The sequence below is a fragment of the Strongylocentrotus purpuratus genome, unplaced genomic scaffold, assembly GCF_000002235.5.
Source record: "Strongylocentrotus purpuratus isolate Spur 01 unplaced genomic scaffold, Spur_5.0 spur5_scaffold_8, whole genome shotgun sequence".
Lineage (NCBI taxonomy): Eukaryota > Metazoa > Echinodermata > Echinoidea > Camarodonta > Strongylocentrotidae > Strongylocentrotus > Strongylocentrotus purpuratus.
Window position 1 is genome coordinate 367,772 of NW_022145614.1, and position 7,400 is coordinate 375,171.

Genomic DNA, 7,400 nt, shown 5'->3' on the forward strand with positions numbered 1-7,400 from the left:
GAAAAAATGTTAGAGGTAAAAATGTCAGAGGTAAAAATGTCAGAGGTAAAAATGTCAGAGGTAAAAATGTCAGAGATACCAAAAAAATGTCAGAGGAAAAATGTCAGAGGTAAAAATTTCAGAGGAAAAAATGTCAGAGGTAAAAATGTCAGAGATACCAAAAGATGTCAGGTACAAAAAAAATGTAGGGGGAAAAATTGGCGCCATCATAATATCTCAGCAATTTATCACACAAAATGTCGAGACGTAAGCTACTGGGCTAGTCTATTATATTTTATAAATGACTGTGTATTGTACTTCGTACATGTCCTGAGGATAATACAATGTGGAAAATAATTTTGAAACTTATATTTTGTGATCAGGTTTGCATATATTAATTTCTATCATTTTTCGATATTTTAAATTGGTTGATGTTTTAATGTTTATTTGGTTTTGAGGAAGTAGGCCTAAGTACATAGAATATTAAGATTGAATGAAATACAACAGGAAATCAGTTATAAAGATCGCACAGAAATTACACAAATTCAGTAATTAGACCCATCTTCATGTCCATCCCAGCAAAGACTGTTATGACAAGAAAACATTAATAAAAAGACACGGATGCTTTGTCCCCCTCAATCAATACTTTATTACAAAAGTTTAACAAACAATATCAAAGCTTCGCTTGAAGAATGTCAGATAGTAGGCCTACAAGTGGTACACGTTGAGACATATCTACCCAGGTAGTTTGTCGTCATGTGCTTTCGAGTTTCGGCCATAACACTGCGTAACTTTATATTTAAAAAAAATCATGTTTGTGATTAAGAAACGTGGGAGAAATACAGTATAGGTCCTCAATTTCAACTGTTTTTGTTCTGCCAAATTCATGATACATTTTGTTTAATGTGTAGACTTGTACGAATATGTCCCTGCTGGAAACTGTCGTATACAGTGTATGCCAGCACACCTTTTATAAATCCTGCACCAAATATCCTTCAAACAATATTATCATGTATACAAGCAGTATCATGATCAGGGCGTCAATCCTGGGGGGGGGGACGGGGGGGGGGGGGGGACACGTCCCCCCACGAATTTTCAGGTGGTGAAATGTCCCCCCCCCCCCCCATGTTTTGTCAGAAAAGAAGTTCTTTAATAATTTAATGTAACGTCAAAGCTTCCGCGTGGGAGGGTGGGGGGGGGGACTGAATTCAAACAAGGATTAAGAGTCGAGAACGGTTCAACGAATCGTCTTCTTTCTCTGATAATCAAATGAAACGTCACAGGTTCCGCTGGAGAGGGGGGGGGGACTTTATTCAAACAAGGATTAATAGTCGACAACGGTACTACTAAACGTCTTCTTTCTTTAAAAATGTAATGAAACAGGGATTAAGAGTCGAGAACGGTACAACAAATCGTCTTCTTTCTCTAATAATTAAATGAAACGTCACAGCTTCCGCGCTACGCGTGGGAGGGGGAAAACTGAATTCAAACAGGGATTAAGAGTCAAGAACGGTACAACGAATCGTCTTCTTTTTGTAATAATTTAATGAAAGGTCAAAGCTTCCGCGCTTCGCGCTGGAGGGGGGGGGAACTTCTTTCTTTAAAAATTTAATGAAACGTCAAAGATAAAAAAAAAAAAAAAATAATTGAACCGGTCACCAATGAAAGTACATGCCGTGAAACAGAATAACTGGAGAGAGAGTGTGTGTGTAGCAACATAACGTGGTATAATTTTGAAAGTAACTGTAAAGGTGACATGTAATTGTGCCCCCCCCCCCCCCCATGCTCAAACTCGGATTGACGCCCTTGATCATGATGCTATAAATGTGTACAGTAAAACTATGTTTCTGATATGTTACTCATGAATTAATATTTGTCAATTTCAGAGTTTGATCTCTCACAGCAAATAATTATAGAACGATGTAGCTTAAACAGAACCTCTGCAGAGCGCGCGCTTATCTGGAATGTGATGGTGCGGTTAGCATTTGATGTAACATTGGCGGCTTTCTGCTTTGTATCAGAGTATCAAAGCTGCTTATTGATGTTCTCCCAGACTATTTATACCGCAATAGTGATCGACGATTAACTCTTTGCAAAGCGCGCGCTTCTCTGGAATGTGATGGTGCGGTTAGCTTTAGATGTAACATGGGCGGCTTTCTGCTTTGTATCAAGGTATCAAAGTATCAAGCCCACAAGAAAGTGAAATTGTTGGAAATATGCATTTGTAGGAAATTACATTTTATAGTAGTCATTGCCACGTTTTATAATGTCCATCAATCTTCAGAAGGGACGGTGAAGTGGGGGCGGAGGGGTGGGGGCGGAGGACTCACAGCGTGATATCTTATCCTCTTTTTTTTTGGGGGGGGCTGTGATGACTTTTCTTTTTATTTAATGATTACACCATCGAACCACAACTCGGCCTATAATTATTAATGACCAAACTACTCGATTTTATGCATTCTGTTTTCCCAGAAGTTTGCTCAGTGTACCAGTATCACTTGCTTAGACAAAGGCATATGAGGGGGAGGCAGCCGGGTCACTATGCCCCCAAAAGAAGGATACAGTCCCCCCCCCGTCTCCCCTCGGCAATAATCGGGCAGAAAGTCCCAATTTCGGGCAGAAAGGTAAATAAAAGTTACAGAAAGAAGAAAATAAAGCAGCGCTGAAATTAATGACTGCAGAGCATCCTTCGTTATATCTTTTCGATAAGCCTAATATACAAACATTACCAATATTCAACCTGCAACATGCTTTTTTATATATCTTACCTCTAACATTTTTACCTCTGACATTTTTACCTCTGAAATTTTTTCCTCTGACATATTTACCTCTGACATTTTTACCTCTGACATGTTTACCTCTGACATTTTTACCTCTGAAATTTTTTCCTCTGACATATTTACCTCTGACATTTTTACCTCTGACATTTTTACCTCTGAAATTTTTTCCTCTGACATATTTACCTCTGACATTTTTACCTCTGACATTTTTACCTCTGAAATTTTTTCCTCTGACATATTTACCTCTGACATTTTTACCTCTGACATTTTTACCTCTGACATTTTTACCTCTGAAATTTTTTCCTCTGACATATTTACCTCTGACATTTTTACCTCTGACATTTTTTCCGCTGACATTTTTACCTCTGACATTTTTACCTCTGACATTTTTTCCTCTGACATTTTTACACCGAGCCATATCGATGGCCCATGCCCCAAAAAGACTGGACGCCAAAGCTGGGCGTACGAATTCGTGGATAATTTCACAGAGATTCTAGGAAACTTACATAATTTTGATCACGCCATCTTCTTGCAGCAGGTAGAGGAGAGATCAGGAAATAGTCCTGGAAGTTTGTTAAAATAAAGCTGGTCAGATATTAGACAACTTTAGGTTGAAGGGAAAACTGATGAAAGTTTCAATTAAATCTATAACTGAATATAAGAAAGTTATGAATTTTTGAAAGTTGTAACCGCTATACGTATGGGCACTTCAAATTGGCTGAAGCAGTGATGTAAATTGTGTGTGTAATTGTGTTTTTACAGACGTGTATCAATCAGATATGATTCAGTTTAGTTTAGTTTAGTTTAGTTTCTTTTATTTCACATGAAAAAATAAAATTCATTAACAAAACATAGCATATTTACAACATTGATATTCGTGAACAATAAAGACATCTACACAGCATAAGTTTGTATGGCATTTACACTAAACAATTTCGAAATTACATGTGAAAAAAGGAACTTATTAAAAAGCATAGCTTGTAGAATTAAGTTCCTCGTAATCTTTTTGACACAGTGTCATTCATCATAAGGTAGAAGTATAATAATTAAAAATCAAAGTATACAAACTAAATTTAAACAATGAAATGATATGGATGATAGACGAATGAGAAGAGAGAAAGGGAAGTTTTAGAATAGAATGTTCAAGGTCGGGAGTCACAGTCGGGAAAAAATAGTATAGTTGTGCATTATTTACGTCTGGGGACCGACCTTTAACGTCCTTTAACCGTTAAAATAAAATTCCATGGTACATTTAGAAAGATATGACACGGCGATAATAGACGTGGCAAAAATAATACACTTTTTCGAAATAATCATAAATCATTAACCTAGTTCAACAGTAATGCCAATAGGAAAATATTGATTCAGTCGCAATTATGTGAATAAATCATTACAGAACATGCCGAGCCATTCACAAATTACAACTTTGTTTAAACAATTTCTTAAATGAATTGACAGAGGAAGCCGACAGCCGTTCTCATCGAATTATCTACCTTATATATTCCATTCAAATATAGAAGAAACGTTTGGGCTCCACTTATAACAATCAGCGTGAAATCTAGGCACACATAAACATCCACTGTCTATTTGCCTTGTATGATGCTCATGTACATCATTAGGATTGATTAAGCCTACCTGAAGGTAAGAAGGTGCTAAGTTATGAACGCATTTATATATCATCATAACGCGACTTAACTCAAACCGTTTGTCTATAGTGTCATCCATTGACTTGTGAACAAATCAGCCGACGGTGTGTCATTATGTCTCGTTCAATATTATTCTTGCAACCCTCTTTTGAATTCTTTGCAGCTTAGTTCTTTGGGAATGAAATTTGTTCGACCATACTACAGAGAAGTAATCTAATCGTTGCAGCACTAGACTGTTATAATTATTTAGGCAAAACAAAAATCTTTGCTCTCTGTATCATGCTAAGGTTTTGGGGGTAAGATAACATATACGTTTTCGATTTGTTTAGACCATTTCAATTCTTCATCTATCAAAAGTCCTAAGCACTAGTGAATTGAACTTTTTGGATCAAATTGTCATTTAATGAAATGGTGAAAGATTCAACTTCACTGAGATTAGCACGAGAGCCTATTAACATGACACAAGTATTTTTCAGTGTTAAGAACGAGACGATTTTCCTTAATCCATGCCATGGCTCTGTTTAATGCAACAGTTAGTTTTTCTTCCACAACAGTTGCATCATTTGCACTGACGTCAGCATACATTATCTATGATACCTTCAGGAGTACATTCAGGTAGACTATTAACATATATTTAAAATAAAAGGGGACTAAGATTTGAACCTTGTGGCACACCTAATTCGATGGTTGATGGATGCGACTTGGCTCCTTTGAATTGGGTCACTTGTTGTCGATCACCTAAATGTGATTTGAACCAATTAATATTCATATTACTACAACCTAAACAAGCTATACCGTGTGAGTCAATAAAAAGTTTACACCTAGAAAATTGCTGATTAATTTTAAAATCATCTTTGAACAGTAAATTATTATTATACATCTTATGAAAGAGTGTTTTATCCCAAATCATTTGATATCATTTTTGTGTGGTATGTGTTCATGCTTGGATGAACAGGAGGCATTGTTTGCGAGAGTGCACAAATCGACTTGCGCCAAAGTGATGCCTACAGTATGTATATATTATGTTGGGATTAGCGGAGTAAGGGAATGAATTGAATGTATCAAATGATTGAATGCATTGCATATGCTTTTTGCAGAAGCAAAGTCACAAACACACACGCACACACGCGCACAAATGTTCGTTGATATTTGATATGAGATATTTGATATATGGGCATGATTAATTTTGTTAGGGATGTTATTTGGATCTGCAATTAGCAACATTATTACATATTGCACATAAATTATGCTAATAAGATGATTATGCTAATTATGCTAGTTATTCTACATCTACATAGAATATTTTCTCATGAATTAATGATGAGTCTTTCAAAAGTGATTTACAATGTTGCGTTGCACCATTTTTTAGGCTTTTTATAGATAAACAATGACAATGAAGTCCATACATTGTACATAGTCGTCGGCCTTATGCCAAAAGGGCCTTAACCCCATTTTGGAGGTTATTGAGTTCTTAACATCACCTTGTAGATTTCAACATTCTCTTTAAAATGATGTGCTTCACTTGTTGAAATTCGATTTATTTATGAAGATAGTTATGAATTTCAAAAGGGCCTTAACGCGTATCTCATCTTTTTCCTTACGCCAAAAGGGCCTTAACCTACACGGTAAATAGTATTTTATCAATGACAGATTATTTCGTAATTTCCAATTAATTCAATAAATATCAGTAGAAACACCATTAAAAACATGATTAGTCTACAATAGACACAATGTACTTAAAATAATCACTGAAAGTATATGTCATGAATTTATATCATGAAATCTGAGTGAGATTTAAATTAGGTGTGGATGCATGAAATGCGACCGACTCGTTGAAATACGCAGATGTCAACGTATGGGACTGTAATGAAAATAAACAACGAAAAAGGTGTCCTAAATGTACGATCTCTAAAATATAACTTTACCGAAAGCTGCATTATATTAATAACAATATTCAGATATCAAAAATACTTTTTATAACATCTTAATCAATCAGTTTTATCAGTTTTCGTGATCCAATAGCCGTAAGAGGGGCTTTCTGGCAAACCAACGTTGTTGCGAAACAAGAAAATTTCTTTATGCCAGAAGGGCGCTAACTATGCGCGCGTACGCGCGCATAGTTACGCGTACGATAACGGCAGGTTAAGGCCCTTTTGGCATAACGCCGCGTAGGTAACGCCCCTTTTGGCATAATGCCGAGTAGGTTACGGCCCTTCTGGCATAAATACGCTACATTCAAGCCTTATGCCAAAAAAGCCCTAATATTTTTTTGCACATAGCATGTACAATTCTGAATATTTTATAACACATTTAACACATTTCATGTAAAACTTAATAACTTAACACATTTATCGAAATTGGCTTCAAAAACAAAAAAACGACCACAAACTTTTGATTATTAGAGAGGCCAAAACTTTAAACGCGATTATCTCGGAATGGCCAAAAGCAGTTAAGGCCCTTTTGGCATAAGGCCGATTACGCTAATTATGCTATTTAAGACAATAAATATTGCATTACTTGGAACCAAAAACTGGTGTTATAAATGAATTCCTCGTCATAGCAAACCCTTGAAAAGTCATATTATTCATGTTTTCAGGCTTCCTGGATTGAGATAAGCAACATTATTATATATTGCACATTATGCTAATTAGATGATTATGCTAATATGGCTATTAAAAAAAGTTGCCCAAGGTTGCCAAGCTGGCAACCAAGCTGAATTTACTTCAATACCCATCTAGAACACAAATCAACAATGATGATTATGGTATATAATATGGTACCGTCTACTGGACTATTATTCGATGATGCGGGCAATAATTTAGGTGTCGACCATGAACAGGGTGCGAGTATTTTATTAATAATAGGGGTTAACTGTGCAATGCTAAACTATACTTTCCCTTCCCTTCCTCTCCAAGAGAGTTAGTTATGACTCGTTAGCTATAATGATTGGTATCTACCTGTAGCTTTTATGAAAGCCAACAGAGTGTGCAGATGA